At 46.3% G+C, this 19227-nt stretch overlaps 2 long non-coding RNA genes across 2 annotated transcripts; both read left to right on the plus strand.

The window, feature by feature from the left end:
* Positions 1-3283: 3283 nt before the first annotated feature.
* Positions 3284-4362, plus strand: LOC141350186 (uncharacterized). Its single transcript, XR_012358167.1, has 2 exons — positions 3284-3908; positions 4054-4362. It is a non-coding gene; the product is annotated as an uncharacterized lncRNA (long non-coding RNA).
* Positions 4363-4450: 88 nt separating this feature from the next.
* On the plus strand, positions 4451-6819 carry LOC141350187 (uncharacterized). Its single transcript, XR_012358168.1, has 3 exons — positions 4451-4556; positions 5787-5820; positions 5926-6819. It is a non-coding gene; the product is annotated as an uncharacterized lncRNA (long non-coding RNA).
* The last annotated feature ends 12408 nt before the right edge of the window (positions 6820-19227 follow it).

The raw sequence follows: 19227 nt of genomic DNA on the forward strand, positions 1-19227 counted from the left end.
CAGGTCACCCGTCTCAGGGCCACATTACAATTCTTACATTTCTTTTTCCCAGTTGACCCGATTCCTCAAGGCTGCCTAGATAGTGTATGGGACGTCTTTATCTTTACAGAATAAAACTAAAATAACAGCTTCATGCAAAGCATTCTGGGAACCAAAATCTAAAGGAAAAAACAGAAAAGGGTTGATGAGGATTTCTGGTTTCCAGGATGCTTTGCATGAGGCTGTTATTTCATATTTTATTCTGTTAAGAGTCAAGACAAAGACTTGTTAGTGTTTAATGTTTATTTAACTTTCAACAAACTGTTGCCAGTAAATTACATACATTTATATCTATAGCAAGTTACTGGCAACCAACTGCATAATTACAGCTATTTTTTCCATTGCTGTAGTCTATTCTATATTTTTATATAAGTTTACTTGTTTACATTTTTGTTCTTATTTTTTGTGTGTGTGTGGGGGGTGCTGGTTAAAGTGTTTTGAAACAATGTAACATTAGAAAAAGTGCTGTATATACATAAAAAAGTGACAACTAAATGGCCAGTGAATTACAAAACCATCTGTATAAAAACACTCATGCGTTTATGAGTGAGTAAAACTGTTGGACTTCACTTCCTCTCCCACTACGCCATGCAGCTGTTTTAACACACACATGCATGCATGCACATGCATGCACACACAGTATAGACATGCAGTAATAGAACCCTTATAAGCCTTGTAAGATACAATAATAAATTACTCAGCACGGACTCCAATACTACAATATGTGTGTCAGCTTTATTATGAGAGGTTAGTTTTATGAAGTTATCAGTTTTTTATAATAAAGGTTTGTGTAGGATTTGTAACATCAAAGGAAACAAAGGTAACTGGTAATATAGGGCCTGATAGTTTGTGGTTAAGGTGAGAAATAGTTTAGTATTTTTAGACTACCAAATGTTAACAATTCCGTGAACTGCATCAGGTAACTATAACAACTAATCGATTAAAACTCAGATGTTCATTTTATTCTTAGATTTAATTTCAGATTCATTGTTTGGGGGGGTTTATAACTTTTTTGGACATGAATTCCTATATTGTTATACTGTATCTGCATGACCTATAAAAATACACACCAGAGGTTGTCTTATACTCTTCTTCAAGAGCCAGATTTTAATATTGTAAATATATGTGGGCCAAACTTTTACCCCTATTTTTTACCTTTAAAATATTTTTATATTTCTTTTTATATATGGAATAACTGACGATGGGCCATTATTCGAAAATAATGCACACCCAAGGTGGTCATGCGGCATGACGTGGGTGTGCATTATTTTTAAATAATTCAAAGGACTGGAGTCAATTATTCCGCTTACATTGCTCTGTTGCCTATTTTAAGACATTTTAAGGTTAGGTGTGTGGTTTACAGCAAAATATTCAACACCCATGGAACATTTATCAGACTTTATTTATCAGAATAAAGCATTTAACAGGCCAGTATAATATATATTAACATTTATGTTGTTTTTGTTACTTTTTGTTAGAGGTCATATATTAAAAAACGTGTATTTTCAAAAAAAGATGCACACTTCCTGTATCCAGTATTTTGCCTTATAATTACTGATATTTTAAAAACAATAGCAGTTTAACATTAGCCAAATTCTAATAGTTCAACTATGAATATTGCACAAAAAAGTGCATGTGTAAGTAATCAGCACATGCATTTTTGTATAGCACTAACTGTAATGCAGAGCTCTTAAAATGCCCATCTTATGACTGCTTTTCCACTAGTTAGATAGGTGTATGAGTTCCATAAAGCATGTTTCAAAAGTTGTTTGCTCGAAATAGCTTTTAGGAAAAGATTGTTGTTACCCATCTCTAGTAGCCTCTGTTTCAGGGCATTTCAGATTGTGCCGTTTTGAGGTGGTCATTACATATTTATGAGCTGCTGCTCCTTTGATCACGTCCCACTACTAACGCCATGTGCCCGTGCGCGTCCTCATTGGTATCGTGAGCGATACTGAACATACTGTGTTATTATTTTTATATTATTATTATTATATATTATTATTAACGGTTTATGTTGCCAACAGACAAATCAAGCAAAAAAGTATCACTAATAAGTACACTACAGGAGAAGAAACTCATGACACATAATGATTCCAGAGTAAATTGTGATGTAGCAGTTTCAACAATACATCGTGAAAACCGTCTAGAATACATCCAATGACCATTTTTGTCCACAAATGCGTATAATCCATGAAAAATAGATATATAGTCTATTGTTTACATCAGATTTCGCATGAACGTCTTGTAATAGAAAATAATATCGCCTACAATCTGAGGACTATTTACGTCGTAACAAACTGTATATGAGATTACACTTTAGGTTCCAATAAACACGCATTAAAACTTTGTTTTTAAAAGTAGACGGGAGTATAATCCATAATATCCAAATAGCACTGTTATTTCCATAAGACATGATAACAGTACAGAGGATATCAACGAAGTGACTGTTCTTTAGTTACCTGGTGGATGGAGACCTGCGAGTGGGGTAGTGGGCGGGAAAATTCAAACAGAATGTGACGACAAGGCTAGTTGTGTCACAACGGAGCTGATTTTGAAACGGTGCAATCTAAGACTCGAGGCAGAGGAAATTCAGAAACCTGTATCTCACTCAAAACAGCATGAATAGATTTTTTTCCAAGTTTGTATGCGTGTGGAAGCATCAGAGACACAAATGAACACCCCAAAACCCAGAAAAGGTGAGTTTTTCATAATATTAGCACTTTAAATTTCTTTTGTTTATAACTTTTGTTTAACTTTCATAAATTGTTACATTTCAAGTCTTCACAACATATAGCCAATCTTCTCCTAATGATTCAAATTGCACTATGTTTTCTTTTTAAAATATTTTAAAGATACTGTATACAGGCTAAACTGGCTTTGTACACTACATTCAGACACGACTATCGGAGTTCGCCACCTAGTGGCAGTTGTAATAAAATTTCAGTTTAATTCTAAATCCGTGAGAAGCTTATTCCAGCACAAGAGCCTTTAATCAATTAATATATTTATACTTAATAATTTACTTATCAGTAATTAATAGTTTTTAAAGGATTGAAGTGTTGAAAACAAAAAAATATGAATAATTCATCTTGCACACAGTGTTTCATTGGAACACACTGAAATACATCACAATTTTGGTCGACATGTCACATGCGGTGTAGTCGCACAAGTTTTTTTATGCATCCAAAGCTCAAATCAAATTGAATCTGATAATTACGTACCTACAGATGTTTAGTACCCCCTGCAGCCCTTTTCGACTCTCCTTCCAGTTTATTTGTCATGTACAGTGAAAAGGTAAAAGTAATCACGCTGATTTTAAAAATTTCATCCACTTAAAACATCAGATTAAGTGTTTATTATTTTCATCACATGTTTTGTGGTTCGAGCCAATAAAAATGCTGATCAACCAATCAAAATAAGGCACACTGAAAAAATCAAGTCTGAAGGGGTTAATGAAGAAATTCGATGCCAAATCAAAAACTCTTCTAAAAAGGTACGATATTATGGTGATTTTCAAAAAAAAAAATTTGTCTGTCCTGTTAGCTGTGCAGTATACTTGTGCATATATTGTGTTCATAAATCTGCCAAATGCAAGTAATCTCTGTGTTTCTGGTTTAAAGTTTAGCCCCCTCAAAAGTTCACCTGCCCCCTCAGTTATTTTTGTTTCATACTGAACATCACAGCGGCGTCTCATTGACATTAAACCACTTCCCCTGCCTTCAGATTCTCAGCAGAAGAGCTATAAGTTGCTCACAGGAGAGTAACGGGTTCATTTCTACATCATTATACTGGAATTATCTTAATGGAGATTTTTAAAAGCAGGATTCTTCACCCAAGTCTGTGTGTCTTTCTTACTTTATATGCAGGTACATTTTATTGCCAACATAATACAGTTTAATGCATTGTTTACTTATCTTAATATTGTGTTGGTGACATTGTTACAAAATGAGTTTTTCACCTGCACTGTGCAGTTATTGAAAACGTGACTGTGGTTTCGTGTCTTTTCATTAGTTTCCCAATGCAGCATGCAAAAGATTCAGCATCACATTTACAAAACGGAGTTTGTGGGGAAAACAGTCACACTTTCCTGCAATAAAACTCTGCATAAAGATGATATAACATGGAAAATGAATAGCATCAATATTTTTAGTTATGACTCATTCTATAATAAAAGTATGAAAAACTTCAGCTCATACAGGATGTATATTGATCCAGCAATTCCAACGGAGCTAAAAATAAATCAAATACAAACATCTGATGCTGGAAACTATTCCTGTTACAGTTCTACAACAGCAATAAAATGGATATTAACAGTAACAGGTTATTACATCATTTCTGTATTTTTATCATTTTGTAGGTTGTCTTACTGATAATAATAATATAGGTTTGTTTCACTTTTGACTCAAAGAAAACAAATCCTTATTTGAACCAGTACTGCTCTACATTATCGGCTCATGTGCTGGAGGTTGTCTGATCATCGGTCTGATCATTGCTCTGATCATCTGTATTCACAGGTGAGAGAGATCAATACATGAGGCACAGATGAGAATGCTGTTAATTGATGTTTATTGCTTCTTGGTTTCTCTGTTATGATTTAACAGTGACTATCACAATCTAGGACTTCTTGAACTTTCTAGCCTTAAATCACATACTGTAGTTTTGTTTTCAAAACTAATTATTAACAAAAATTACAAACTATACTTAAAGCAATACACAAAAAATTTCAATATTTCTGTGCTTGAGATATAACAACATCTAAAATACACATACATCACAATAAGTAAGGAATAATTGATGACAGGCTGTTGAATTATTAGAAAATAATGGTCACCCAAGGTAGATACAGCACGACGCGAAGCGGAGTTACACCGCGGCTGTGCATTATTTCAAATCATTCACAGGAATTATTCCTTTATACCACAGACATTGCTCTGGTGGTTATTTTAAGACATTTGACAGGTTAGGTGTTCATTTAACAGAAAAATAATCAACACCAGTGAAACATTTCTCAACCAATCAGAATAAAGCAACAGGCCCAAGGTATAATAACATAGTCTTTACATGGCATTTGGAGTTGCTCATACTGGTTTAATTATATTTGTTATATACACTACTGGAAAAAGTTTTGAAACACTTAACTAAAACATTACCAATGATCTTAAAAATCATTTAATTTAAAGGTGTGGTTGTATATATATTTAAATAGATGACTTGGACTTAACATTATAGAAAAGCAGCCAACAAAAGCCCAGATTAAATGTGAACTGCTTTAATACTTCTTCATTCTAAAGTGAAACTTCAAAAAAATTCTTGATAAAATGTTACGAGTATGGTTTTGCAATTTCTAGGCAAAGGGTGAATGCACTCTTGGATGGTTTTAGTCATAACATAATTCCCACAGTTACATTTGTGTAATGCTATAGTTTGTAATATAAAGTGTTTCAAAACTTTTGACCGGTAGTTTGTCATATGAGTTTCATATCATTTTATTAAACTTCAATTTATATATTATTAGTATGATATTTTTATATTATTTTCAGTATTTCTGCATAACACCAAGTTACAGTTTAAGAATCGTGTGCTAGTTTATCACATTCGTTTGCTGCCTTTATAATCTGTGCTGATGTATAAGACATGAAATAAATGTGATGAGTAGACAGGTGAAAAACTGAGCATCTCACTTCTATTAGTTTTGTTTTCATTTATCTTTAAACAAAACATGTGTGTGTGTGTTGTATTGACAGGAGAAGGACAAACAACAGAGATGGTGATGACAGAGTAAGTTTTCTGTTTTTGCATAAATATCTTTTAAATTATTTTATAATAAAAAATCCCAAAGAAAAGTGTTACCAATTTATGGTCTGATTTATTATTTTATATTAGTCACAGGCACCAGTCAGAAGACAGCCAACCAAAAAAACCTATGACTGTACGGAAGGGGTTGAAGATGATGATCAGTGTGATAATGGCATATATGAAAATTACCAAGATATGTCGTAGTCAAGCAAGCTTTGATTAAATGTAAAGAAATTGGAAATTAATGTATACACGAGGAGTACAGAGGCAAAACCATCTGACATGTTTTCTTTTAAATTAGTATTTTCTTTTAAAGGACAAGTTCTGTGTTTTACACTAAAAGTCCTGTTTTCAGATTGTTTATGATGAAATAGAACGGTTTTGACTGAAATTTGGACGTATGCGGCTGCCCCGAGAATTTTCAGTTCCTGTTGTATTACCCACCACCTCTAGAATGGCTGCATAGGTGCACAGGAACAGTCCTTCCTAAAATGCATTAAACTTTGAAAACAGGGCTTTGAGTGTAGAACACAAAACTTGTCTTTAAGGCTCTTATTTTTTGGTTCAGTAATTTCACTTTAATGTAAACAAAAAGGTTATTTTAAACCCAGTGTACATTTAACGTCTTTGCATCTTTGCTCTTCACATATAGTCTCAATAGAAGTGAAATGATTCTGACATGATTATATGACAGTTTGATACACTTGGTTGCACAATTGGTAAGGATTAAGATCCAAGAAAACCATACCAAGACCCAATTAAAATATATATAAAAAAAATTATGTTCTCTTTATGTTACCTTTATAAAATTCTGTAAACACTTGAATATTACACAACAGGCAATAAATAATCACTTTTCTTGTACATAAGTCTTGCTTTTATGACAAACTCCGTGTGAAAGATTAGAGAAACTGTTAGATGGACTCTTAGGCCTTTATGACAGAGAGCACTGTTGACTAAAGCAAAGATATTTAATATTAACAAGATGCGCTACTGGTATGAATAAGATTACAATGGTCAGTCTGCCATGTTTTCAGATTGTTTGTGATGAAGTGGAACGGTTTTGACTGAAATTTGGACATATGATGCTGGCCCGAGAATTTTCAGGCGTTTGTTGTATCAGCCCCCAACTCTACAATGGCTGCATAGGTGCACAGGAACCATCACGTTTAAAAGTAAGTCATGATTGGTGTTTGTCAGACACAGTGGTGATGGCTATTTTCTTTGTTTTACTAACGTGGCATTTATGTACACAATATCATATCTAAGCCGTGTTCCGATTAATGGGAGTGGCTTGCAGAGCTGTGCATTGTGGTGCATAGTGGGAGTTGTAGTTTTTTATACAAATGTGCTCTAAAGTCACATTTTGTCTTTTCTCGGTCAAATGGGCACAAAATTCTACATTAATGTTACATTTTGACTACAAATATGACTCACTTTCCATAAAGATTAATGTTCCTATCGGTGAAATGGCCCTTTAATCTGAATAGGAAAGGCTCCACTGTTTCTTTTCCTTCATCCTCTATTTTCACTTTTTCAGAGACAAAGACTATTAGGAACCATCAGGAACTTTGAGTTGCGATTAATAATAAGACCTGTCTGACATTATTAGTTAAATCTCTGTTTACATGCTTAGACCCACAAAAATCTTAGTGTCCTACCATCCACAACTAAGATACTAATAGCATACACACATCGCTAGCTGCCTTGGGAAATCGATGGAAATCGACTAACGACACATGACCCAAGTCAGAGTTGACCACCAGGAGCTAACCAGCATCGTTCTCTCCTTGGCCCACAACCTAGTGAGCCTGAGACAGGAGGTGAACGAACTAAAGCTACGAGCCACTGAGTCTGAAGAGGAACTGACACATGCTCAAAGTCGCATAGCACAGCTAGAGAATGAGGCCCAGGTTAGACAGAAGGAGTCTGATAAAACTGAGTTACAGGAGGAAATCAACAGACTTCAGAAAGCGCTAACAGCTGCTGAACACAGAGAGCAGCTGGGGAAAGCAGCCAGAGAGAACCTGGAAAAGGAACTTGGTAACACAAAGACACTGTTAAAAACAGCCCATTCTGAACTCTTAGATAAAGACGCTAGAGGTCAGGGTCTGTGAAGGCCATCTTAAAGCATCCAGAGCTGAAACTAAGGCTCTGACACAGCAGCTGGACAACACAAGAGACAACCTTGAAATGGTCCAAATAGAGCTTAAACACTCTTACATGCTGCAAAGAGAACCACTGGGGGTAAGTCATCTGCCTCTTTCACACCATATCAGCAGAGAAAACTCCCCCAGCCAGGTACAGAGTTAAAAAGGGGGGAGGCAGAGTCCTCTGCTCGACACTTCACCAGCCAGCCTCCTAGAAACCTCTGCAGTCACAGAAGGGAAAAGTCTCTTCCAGCACCCTGAAAAGGCACATGCAGTGACCCTTAAAGACCTCCACAGACTGGCTAGAACTATTGATCACTTCACACCGAACACTGCAGGAAACCATGATGTCCACGCCTACCTGCGAGACATTGACTTCCACCTGCAAATGATAGTAAATGTGACCACCCAAGAGAGACTGTACGAGCTCTGGATAACATCCAGTCCAGAAGTGAAGAGCTTTCTGGACCAACAGCCAGAGGCTGTTAAATCGAACTATCAGCAGATGAAACAAGCCCTCATTAAAGAATTCTCAGATCCAGACAGGACTTCGTCAGGCCCGTTCCAACGTTGCTGACGCGACTCAGTCAAGTCTGTGTCAAACGTGTTGACACGACTTCGTCGAGCCCGTCCCAACGTTGCCGATGCGACTCAGTCAAGTCTGTGTCAAACGTGTCGACACAACTTTGTCGAGTCCGCCGCGACGTTGCCAACGCAACTCAGTCAAGTCTGTGTCAAACGTGTCGACACGACTTCGTCGAGTCCGTCCCAACGTTCCTGTTGCCGACGCGACTCAGTCAAGTCTGTGTCAAACCTGTCAACACGACTTTGTCGAGCCCGTCCCAACGTTGCCGACGTGACTCGGTCAAGTCTGTGTCAAACGTGTCGACACGACTTCGTCGAGTCCGTCCCAACGTTGCCGATGCGACTCAGTCAAGTCTGTGTCAAACGTGTCGACACAACTTTGTCGAGTCCGTCCCAACGTTCCCGTTGCCAACGCGACTCAGTCAAGTCTGTGTCAAACGTGTCGACACAACTTTGTCGAGTCCGTCCCAACGTTCCTGTTGCCGACGCGACTCAGTCAAGTCTGTGTCAAACCTGTCAACACGACTTTGTCGAGCCCGTCCCAACGTTGCCGACGTGACTCGGTCAAGTCTGTGTCAAACGTGTCGACACGACTTCGTCGAGTCCGTCCCAACGTTGCAGATGGGACTCAGTCAAGTCTGTGTCAAACGTGTCGACACAACTTTGTCGAGTCCGTCCCAACGTTCCCGTTGCCAACGCGACTCAGTCAAGTCTGTGTTAAACGTGTCGACACGACTTTGTCGAGCCCGTCCCAACTTTGCCTATGCGACTAAGTAAAGTCTGTGTCAAACGTGTCGAAACGACTTCGTCGAGTCCGTCCCAATGTTGCTGACGCGACTCAGTCAAGTCTGTGTCAAACGTGTCAACACGACTTCGTCGAGCCCGTCCCAACGTTGCCGACGCGACTTAGTCAAGTCTGTGTCAAACGTGTCGACACGACTTCGTCGAGTCCGTCCCAACGTTCCCGTTGCCAACGCGACTCAGTCAAGTCTGTGTTAAACGTGTCGACACGACTTTGTAGAGCCCGTCCTAACTTTGCCTATGCGACTAAGTCAAGTCTGTGTCAAACGTGTCGAAACGACTTCGTCGAGTCCGTCCCAATGTTGCCGACGCGACTAAGTCAAGTCTGTGTCAAACGTGTCAACACGACTTCGTCGAGTCCGTCCCAACATTGCCGACGCAAATCACTCAAGTCTGTGTCAAACGTGTCGACACGACTTTGTCGAGCCTGTCCCAACGTTGCCGACGCGACTCAGTCAAGTCTGTGTCAAACGTGTCGACACGACTTCGTCGAGTCCGTCTCAACGTTGCCGACGCGACTCAGTCAAGTCTGTGTCAAACGTGTTGACACGACTTCGTCGAGTCCGTCCCAACGTTCCCGTTGCCAATGCGACTAAGTCAAGTCTGTGTTAAATGTGTCGACACGACTTTGTCGAGCCCGTCCCAACGTTGCTGATGCGACTAAGTCAAGTCTGTGTCAAACGTGTCGACACGACTTCATCGAGCCCGTCCCAACATTGCCGACACGACTCAGTCAAGTCTGTGTCAAACGTGTCGACACGACTTCGTTGAGCCCGTCCCAACGTTGCTGACGCGACTCAGTCAAGTCTCTGTCAAACGTGTCGACACGACTTCGTCGAGCCCGTCCCAACGTTGCAGATGCGACTCAGTCAAGTCTGTGTCAAACGTGTTGACACGACTTCGTTGAGTCCGTTCTAACGTTCCCGTTGCCGACGCGACTCAGTCAAGTCTATGTCAAACGTGTCAACACGACTTCGTCGAGTCCGTTCTAACGTTCTCGTTGCCGATGCGACTAAGTCAAGTCTGTGTCAAACGCTTCGACACGACTTCGTTGAGCCCGTCCCAACGTTGCCGACGCGACTCAGTCAAGTCTGTGTCAAACGTGTCGACACAACTTTGTCGAGTCCGTCCCAACGTTGCTCACGGGACTCAGTCAAGTCTGTGTCAAACGTGTCGACACGACTTCGTTGAGTCCGTCCCAACGATGCCGACGTGACTCAGTCAAGTCTGTGTCAAACCTGTCGACACGACTTCGTCGAGTCCGTCCCAACGTTGCCGACACGCCACTCAGTCAAGTCTGTGTCAAACGTGTCGACACGACTTCGTCGAGTGCGTCCAAACGTTGCAGACGCGACTAAGTCAAGTCTGTGTCAAAAGTGTCGACACGACTTCGTCAAGTGCCTCTCAACGTTGCCGACGCAACTCAGTCAAGTCTGTGTCAAACGTGTCGACACGACTTCGTCGAGTGCGTCCAAACGTTGCAGACGCGACTAAGTCAAGTCTGTGTCAAACGTGTCGACACGACTTCGTCGAGCCCGTCCCAACGTTGCCGATGCGACTCAGTCAAGTCTGTGTCAAACGTGTCTACACGACTTCGTCGAGTCCGTCCCAACGTTGCCGACGTGACTCAGTCAAGTCTGTGTCAAACCTGTCGACACGACTTCGTCGAGTCCGTCCCAACGTTGCCGACGCGACTCAGTCAAGTCTGTGTCAAACGTGTCGACACGACTTCGTCGGGTGCGTCCAAACGTTGCAGACGCGACTAAGTCAAGTCTGTGTCAAACGTGTCGACACGACTTCGTCGAGCCCGTCCCAACGTTGCCGACGCGACTCAGTCAAGTCTGTGTCAAACGTGTCTACACGACTTCGTCGAGTCCGTCCCAACGTTGCCGACGTGACTCAGTCAAGTCTGTGTCAAACCTGTCGACACGACTTCGTCGAGTCCGTCCCAACGTTGCCGACGCGTCTCAGTCAAGTCTGTGTCAAACGTGTCGACACGACTTCGTCGGGTGCGTCCAAACGTTGCAGACGCGACTAAGTCAAGTCTGTGTCAAACGTGTCGACACGACTTCGTCAAGTCTGTCCCAATGTTGCCGATGCGACTCAGTCAAGTCTGTGTCAAACGTGTCGACACGACTTCGTCGAGTCCGTCCCAACGTTGCCGACGCGACTCAGTCAAGTCTGTGTCAAATGTGTCGACACGACTTCGTCGAGTCCGTCCCAACGTTGCCGACGCGACTCAGTCAAGTCTGTGTCAAACCTGTCGACACGACTTCGTCGAGTGCGTCCCAACGTTGCCGACGCGACTCAGTCAAGTCTGTGTCAAACGTGTCGACGCGACTTCGTCGAGCCCGTCCCAACGTTGCCGATGCGACTCAGTCAAGTCTGTGTCAAACCTGTCGACACGACTTCGTCGAGTCCGTCCCAACGTTGCTCACGCGACTCAGTCAAGTCTGTGTCAAAAGTATCGACACGACTTCGTCGAGTCCGTCCCAACGTTGCCGACGCGACTCAGTCAAGTCTCTGTCAAACGTGTCGACACAACTTTGTCGAGCCCGTCCCAACGTTGCCGAAGAGATTCAGTCAAGTCTCTGTCAAACGTGTCGACACGACTTCGTCGAGCCCGTCCCAACGTTGCCGACGCGACTCAGTCAAGTATGTGTCAAACGTGTCGACACAACTTCGTTGAGTCCGTCCCAACGTTGCCGACGCGACTCAGTCAACTCTCTGTCAAACGTGTCGACACGACTTTGTCGAGCCCGTCCCAACGTTGCCGATGCGACTCAGTCAAGTCTCTGTCAAACGTGTCGACACGACTTCGTCGAGCCCGTCCCAACGTTGCCGACGCGACTCAGTCAAGTCTGTGTCAAACGTGTCGACACAACTTCGTTGAGTCCGTCCCAACATTCCCGTTGCCAACGCGACTCAGTCAAGTCTGTGTTAAATGTGTCGACACGACTTTGTCGAGCCCGTCCCAACGTTACCGATGTGACTCAGTCAAGTCTGTGTCAAACGTGTCGACATGACTTCGTCGAGTCCGTCCCAACGTTGCCGACGCGACTCAGTCAAGTCTGTGTCAAAAGTGTCGACAAGACTTCGTCAAATGCCTCTCAACGTTGCCGACGCGACTCAGTCAAGTCTGTGTCAAACGTGTCGACACGACTTCGTCGAGTGCGTCCAAACGTTGCAGACGCGACTAAGTCAAGTCTGTGTCAAACGTGTCGACACGACTTCGTTGGGCCCGTCCCAACGTTGCCGACGCGACTCAGTCAAGTCTGTGTCAAACGTGTCTACAAGACTTCGTCGAGTCCGTCCCAACGTTGCCAACGCGACTCAGTCAAGTCTGTGTCAAACCTGTCGACACGACTTCGTCGAGTCCGTCCCAACGTTGCCGACACGCCACTCAGTCAAGTCTGTGTCAAACGTGTCGACACGACTTCGTCGAGTGCGTCCAAACGTTGCAGACGCGACTAAGTCAAGTCTGTGTCAAAAGTGTCGCCATGACTTCGTCGAGCCCGTCCCAACGTTGCCGACGCGACTCAGTCAAGTCTGTGTCAAACGTGTCTACACGACTTCGTCGAGTCCGTCCCAACGTTGCCGACGTGACTCAGTCAAGTCTGTGTCAAACCTGTCGACACGACTTCGTCGAGTCCGTCCCAACGTTGCCGACGTGACTCAGTCAAGTCTGTGTCAAACGTGTCTACACGACTTCGTCGGGTGCGTCCAAACGTTGCAGACGCGACTAAGTCAAGTCTGTGTCAAACGTGTCTGCACGACTTCGTCGAGTCTGTCCCAATGTTGCCGATGCGACTCAGTCAAGTCTGTGTCAAACCTGTCGACACGACTTCGTCGAGTCCGTCCCAACGTTGCCGACGCGACTCAGTCAAGTCTGTGTCAAATGTGTCGACACGACTTCGTCGAGTCCGTCCCAACGTTGCCGACGCGACTCAGTCAAGTCTGTGTCAAACCTGTCGACACGACTTCGTCGAGTGCGTCCCAACGTTGCCGACGCGACTCAGTCAAGTCTGTGTCAAACAAGTCGACACGACTTCGTCGAGTCCGTCCCAACGTTGCTTACGCGACTCAGTCAAGTCTGTGTCAAACGTGTCGACACGACTTCGTCGAGCCCGTCCCAACGTTGCCGATGCGACTCAGTCAAGTCTGTGTCAAACCTGTCGACACGACTTCGTCGAGTCCGTCCCAACGTTGCTCACGCGACTCAGTCAAGTCTGTGTCAAACGTGTCGACACGACTTCGTCGAGCCCGTCCCAACGTTGCCGATGCGACTCAGTCAAGTCTGTGTCAAACGTGTCTACACGACTTCGTCGAGTCCGTCCCAACGTTGCCGACGCGACTCAGTCAAGTCTGTGTCAAACCTGTCGACACGACTTCGTCGAGCGCGTCCCAACGTTGCCGACGCGACTCAGTCAAGTCTGTGTCAAACGTGTCGACACGACTTCGTCAAGTCTGTCCCAACGTTGCCCACACGACTAAGTCAAGTCTGTGTCAAACGTGTCGACACGACTTCGTCGAGCCCGTCCCAACGTTGCCGACGTGACTCAGTCAAGTCTGTGTCAAACGTGTCGACACGACTTCGTCGAGTCCGTCCCAACGTTGCCGACGCGACTCAGTCAAGTCTGTGTCAAACCTGTCGACATGACTTCGTCGAGTGCGTCCCAACGTTGCCGACGCGACTCAGTCAAGTCTGTGTCAAACGTGTCGACACGACTTCGTCGAGTCCGTCCCAACGTTGCTCACGGGACTCAGTCAAGTCTGTGTCAAACGTGTCGACACGACTTCGTTGAGTCCGTCCCAACGTTGCTCACGCGACTCAGTCAAGTCTGTGTCAAACGTGTCGACAAGACTTCGTCGAGCCCGTCCCAACGTTGCCGATGCGACTCAGTCAAGTCTGTGTCAAACGTGTCGACACGACTTCGTCGAGTCTGTCCCAACGTTGCCGACGTGACTCAGTCAAGTCTGTGTCAAACGTGTCGACACGACTTCGTCGAGTCCGTCCCAATGTTGCCGACGCGACTCAGTCAAGTCTATGTCAAACGTGTCGACACGACTTCGTCGAGTCCGTCCCAACGTTGCCGATGCGACTCAGTCAAGTCTGTGTCAAACGTGTCGACACGACTTCGTCGAGCCCGTCCCAACGTTGCCGATGCGACTCAGTCAAGTCTGTGTCAAACGTGTCGACACGACTTCGTCGAGTCTGTCCCAACGTTGCCGATGCGACTCAGTCAAGTCTGTGTCAAACGTGTTGACACGACTTCGTCGAGTCTGTCCCAACGTTGCCGACGTGACTCAGTCAAGTCTGTGTCAAACGTGTCGACACGACTTCGTCGATTCTGTCCCAACGTTGCCGACGCGACTCAGTCAAGTCTGTGTCAAACGTGTCTACACGACTTCGCCGAGTTCGTCCCAACGTTGCCGACGCGACTCAGTCAAGTCTGTGTCAAACGTGTCGACACGACTTCGTCGAGTGCGTCCCAACGTTGCCGATGCGACTCAGTCAAGTCTGTGTCAAACGTGTCGACACGACTTCGTCGAGCCCGTCCCAACGTTGCAGATGCGACTAAGTCAAGTCTGTGTCAAACGTGTCGACACGACTTCGTCGAGCCCGTCCCAACGTTGCCGACGCGACTCAGTCAAGTCTGTGTCAAACGTGTCGACACGACTTCGTCGAGTCCGTCCCAACGTTGCCGACGCGACTCAGTCAAGTCTGTGTCAAACCTGTCGACACGACTTCGTCGAGTCCGTCCCAACGTTGCTCACGCGACTCAGTCAAGTCTGTGTCAAACGTGTCGACACGACTTCGTCGAGCCCGTCCCAACGTTGCCGATGCGACTCAGTCAAGTCTGTGTCAAACGTGTCTACACGACTTCGTCGAGTCCGTCCCAACGTTGCCGACGCGACTCAGTCAAGTCTGTGTCAAACCTGTCGACACGACTTCGTCAAGCGCGTCCCAACGTTGTCGACGCGACTCAGTCAAGTCTGTGTCAAACGTGTCGACACGACTTCGTCAAGTCTGTCCCAACGTTGCCGACACGACTAAGTCAAGTCTGTGTCAAACGTGTCGACACGACTTTGTCGAGCCCATCCCAACGTTGCCGAAGAGATTCAGTCAAGTCTCTGTCAAACGTGTCGACACGACTTCGTCGAGCCCGTCCCAACGTTGCCGACGCGACTCAGTCAAGTATGTGTCAAACGTGTCGACACAACTTCGTTGAGTCCGTCCCAACGTTGCCGACGCGACTCAGTCAACTCTCTGTCAAACGTGTCGACACGACTTTGTCGAGCCCGTCCCAACGTTGCCGATGCGACTCAGTCAAGTCTCTGTCAAACGTGTCGACACGACTTCGTCGAGCCCGTCCCAACGTTGCCGACGCGACTCAGTCAAGTCTGTGTCAAACGTGTCGACACAACTTCGTTGAGTCCGTCCCAACATTCCCGTTGCCAACGCGACTCAGTCAAGTCTGTGTTAAATGTGTCGACACGACTTTGTCGAGCCCGTCCCAACGTTACCGATGCGACTCAGTCAAGTCTGTGTCAAACGTGTCGACATGACTTCGTCGAGTCCGTCCCAACGTTGCCGACGCGACTCAGTCAAGTCTGTGTCAAAAGTGTCGACACGACTTCGTCAAGTGCCTCTCAACGTTGCCGACGCGACTCAGTCAAGTCTGTGTCAAACGTGTCGACACGACTTCGTCGAGTGCGTCCAAACGTTGCAGACGCGACTAAGTCAAGTCTGTGTCAAACGTGTCGACACGACTTCGTTGGGCCCGTCCCAACGTTGCCGACGCGACTCAGTCAAGTCTGTGTCAAACGTGTCTACAAGACTTCGTCGAGTCCGTCCCAACGTTGCCGACGCGACTCAGTCAAGTCTGTGTCAAACCTGTCGACACGACTTCGTCGAGTCCGTCCCAACGTTGCCGACACGCCACTCAGTCAAGTCTGTGTCAAACGTGTCGACACGACTTCGTCGAGTGCGTCCAAACGTTGCAGACGCGACTAAGTCAAGTCTGTGTCAAAAGTGTCGACATGACTTCGTCAAGTGCCTCTCAACGTTGCCGACGCGACTCAGTCAAGTCTGTGTCAAACGTGTCGACATGACTTCGTCGAGTGCGTCCAAACGTTGCAGACGCGACTAAGTCAAGTCTGTGTCAAACGTGTCGACACGACTTCGTCGAGCCCGTCCCAACGTTGCCGACGCGACTCAGTCAAGTCTGTGTCAAACGTGTCTACACGACTTCGTCGAGTCCGTCCCAACGTTGCCGACGTGACTCAGTCAAGTCTGTGTCAAACCTGTCGACACGACTTCGTCGAGTCCGTCCCAACGTTGCCGACGCGACTCAGTCAAGTCTGTGTCAAACGTGTCTACACGACTTCGTCGGGTGCGTCCAAACGTTGCAGACGCGACTAAGTCAAGTCTGTGTCAAACGTGTCTGCACGACTGAGTCGAGTCTGTCCCAATGTTGCCGATGCGACTCAGTCAAGTCTGTGTCAAACCTGTCGACACGACTTCGTCGAGTCCGTCCCAACGTTGCCGACGCGACTCAGTCAAGTCTGTGTCAAATGTGTCGACACGACTTCGTCGAGTCCGTCCCAACGTTGCCGACGCGACTCAGTCAAGTCTGTGTCAAACCTGTCGACACGACTTCGTCGAGTGCGTCCCAACGTTGCCGACGCGACTCAGTCAAGTCTGTGTCAAACAAGTCGACACGACTTCGTCGAGTCCGTCCCAACGTTGCTTACGCGACTCAGTCAAGTCTGTGTCAAACGTGTCGACACGACTTCGTCGAGCCCGTCCCAACGTTGCCGATGCGACTCAGTCAAGTCTGTGTCAAACCTGTCGACACGACTTCGTCGAGTCCGTCCCAACGTTGCTCACGCGACTCAGTCAAGTCTGTGTCAAACGTGTCGACACGACTTCGTCGAGCCCGTCCCAACGTTGCCGATGCGACTCAGTCAAGTCTGTGTCAAACGTGTCTACACGACTTCGTCGAGTCCGTCCCAACGTTGCCGACGCGACTCAGTCAAGTCTGTGTCAAACCTGTCGACACGACTTCGTCGAGCGCGTCCCAACGTTGCCGACGCGACTCAGTCAAGTCTGTGTCAAACGTGTCGACACGACTTCGTCAAGTCTGTCCCAACGTTGCCGACACGACTAAGTCAAGTCTGTGTCAAACGTGTCGACACGACTTCGTCGAGCCCGTCCCAACGTTGCCGACGTGACTCAGTCAAGTCTGTGTCAAACGTGTCGACACGACTTCGTCGAGTCCGTCCCAACGTTGCCGACGCGACTCAGTCAAGTCTGTGTCAAACCTGTCGACATGACTTCGTCGAGTGCGTCCCAACGTTGCCGACGCGACTCAGTCAAGTCTGTGTCAAACGTGTCGACACGACTTCGTCGAGTCCGTCCCAACGTTGCTCACGGGACTCAGTCAAGTCTGTGTCAAACGTGTCGACACGACTTCGTTGAGTCCGTCCCAACGTTGCTCACGCGACTCAGTCAAGTCTGTGTCAAACGTGTCGACAAGACTTCGTCGAGCCCGTCCCAACGTTGCCGATGCGACTCAGTCAAGTCTGTGTCAAACGTGTCGACACGACTTCGTCGAGTCTGTCCCAACGTTGCCGACGTGACTCAGTCAAGTCTGTGTCAAACGTGTCGACACGACTTCGTCGAGTCCGTCCCAATGTTGCCGACGCGACTCAGTCAAGTCTGTGTCAAACGTGTCTGCACGACTTCGTCGATTCTGTCCCAACGTTGCCGACGCGACTCAGTCAAGTCTGTGTCAAACGTGTCTACACGACTTCGCCGAGTTCGTCCCAACGTTGCCGACGCGACTCAGTCAAGTCTGTGTCAAACGTGTCGACACGACTTCGTCGAGTGCGTCCCAACGTTGCCGATGCGACTCAGTCAAGTCTGTGTCAAACGTGTCGACACGACTTCGTCGAGCCCGTCCCAACGTTGCAGATGCGACTAAGTCAAGTCTGTGTCAAACGTGTCGACACGACTTCGTCGAGCAAGTCCCAACGTTGCCGACGCGACTCAGTCAAGTCTGTGTCAAACGTGTCGACACGACTTCGTCGAGTCCGTCCCAACGTTGCCGACGCGACTCAGTCAAGTCTGTGTCAAACCTGTCGACACGACTTCGTCGAGTCCGTCCCAACGTTGCTCACGCGACTCAGTCAAGTCTGTGTCAAACGTGTCGACACGACTTCGTCGAGCCCGTCCCAACGTTGCCGATGCGACTCAGTCAAGTCTGTGTCAAACGTGTCTACACGACTTCGTCGAGTCCGTCCCAACGTTGCCGACGCGACTCAGTCAAGTCTGTGTCAAACCTGTCGACACGACTTCGTCAAGCGCGTCCCAACGTTGTCGACGCGACTCAGTCAAGTCTGTGTCAAACGTGTCGACACGACTTCGTCAAGTCTGTCCCAACGTTGCCGACACGACTAAGTCAAGTCTGTGTCAAACGTGTCGACACGACTTTGTCGAGCCCGTCCCAACGTTGCCGAAGAGATTCAGTCAAGTCTCTGTCAAACGTGTCGACACGACTTCGTCGAGCCCGTCCCAACGTTGCCGACGCGACTCAGTCAAGTATGTGTCAAACGTGTCGACACAACTTCGTTGAGTCCGTACCAACGTTGCCGACGCGACTCAGTCAACTCTCTGTCAAACGTGTCGACACGACTTTGTCGAGCCCGTCCCAACGTTGCCGATGCGACTCAGTCAAGTCTCTGTCAAACGTGTCGACACGACTTCGTCGAGCCCGTCCCAACGTTGCCGACGCGACTCAGTCAAGTCTGTGTCAAACGTGTCGACACAACTTCGTTGAGTCCGTCC

This window comes from Misgurnus anguillicaudatus, chromosome 17 (assembly GCF_027580225.2).
Source record: "Misgurnus anguillicaudatus chromosome 17, ASM2758022v2, whole genome shotgun sequence".
NCBI classification, from domain to species: Eukaryota; Metazoa; Chordata; class Actinopteri; order Cypriniformes; family Cobitidae; genus Misgurnus; species Misgurnus anguillicaudatus.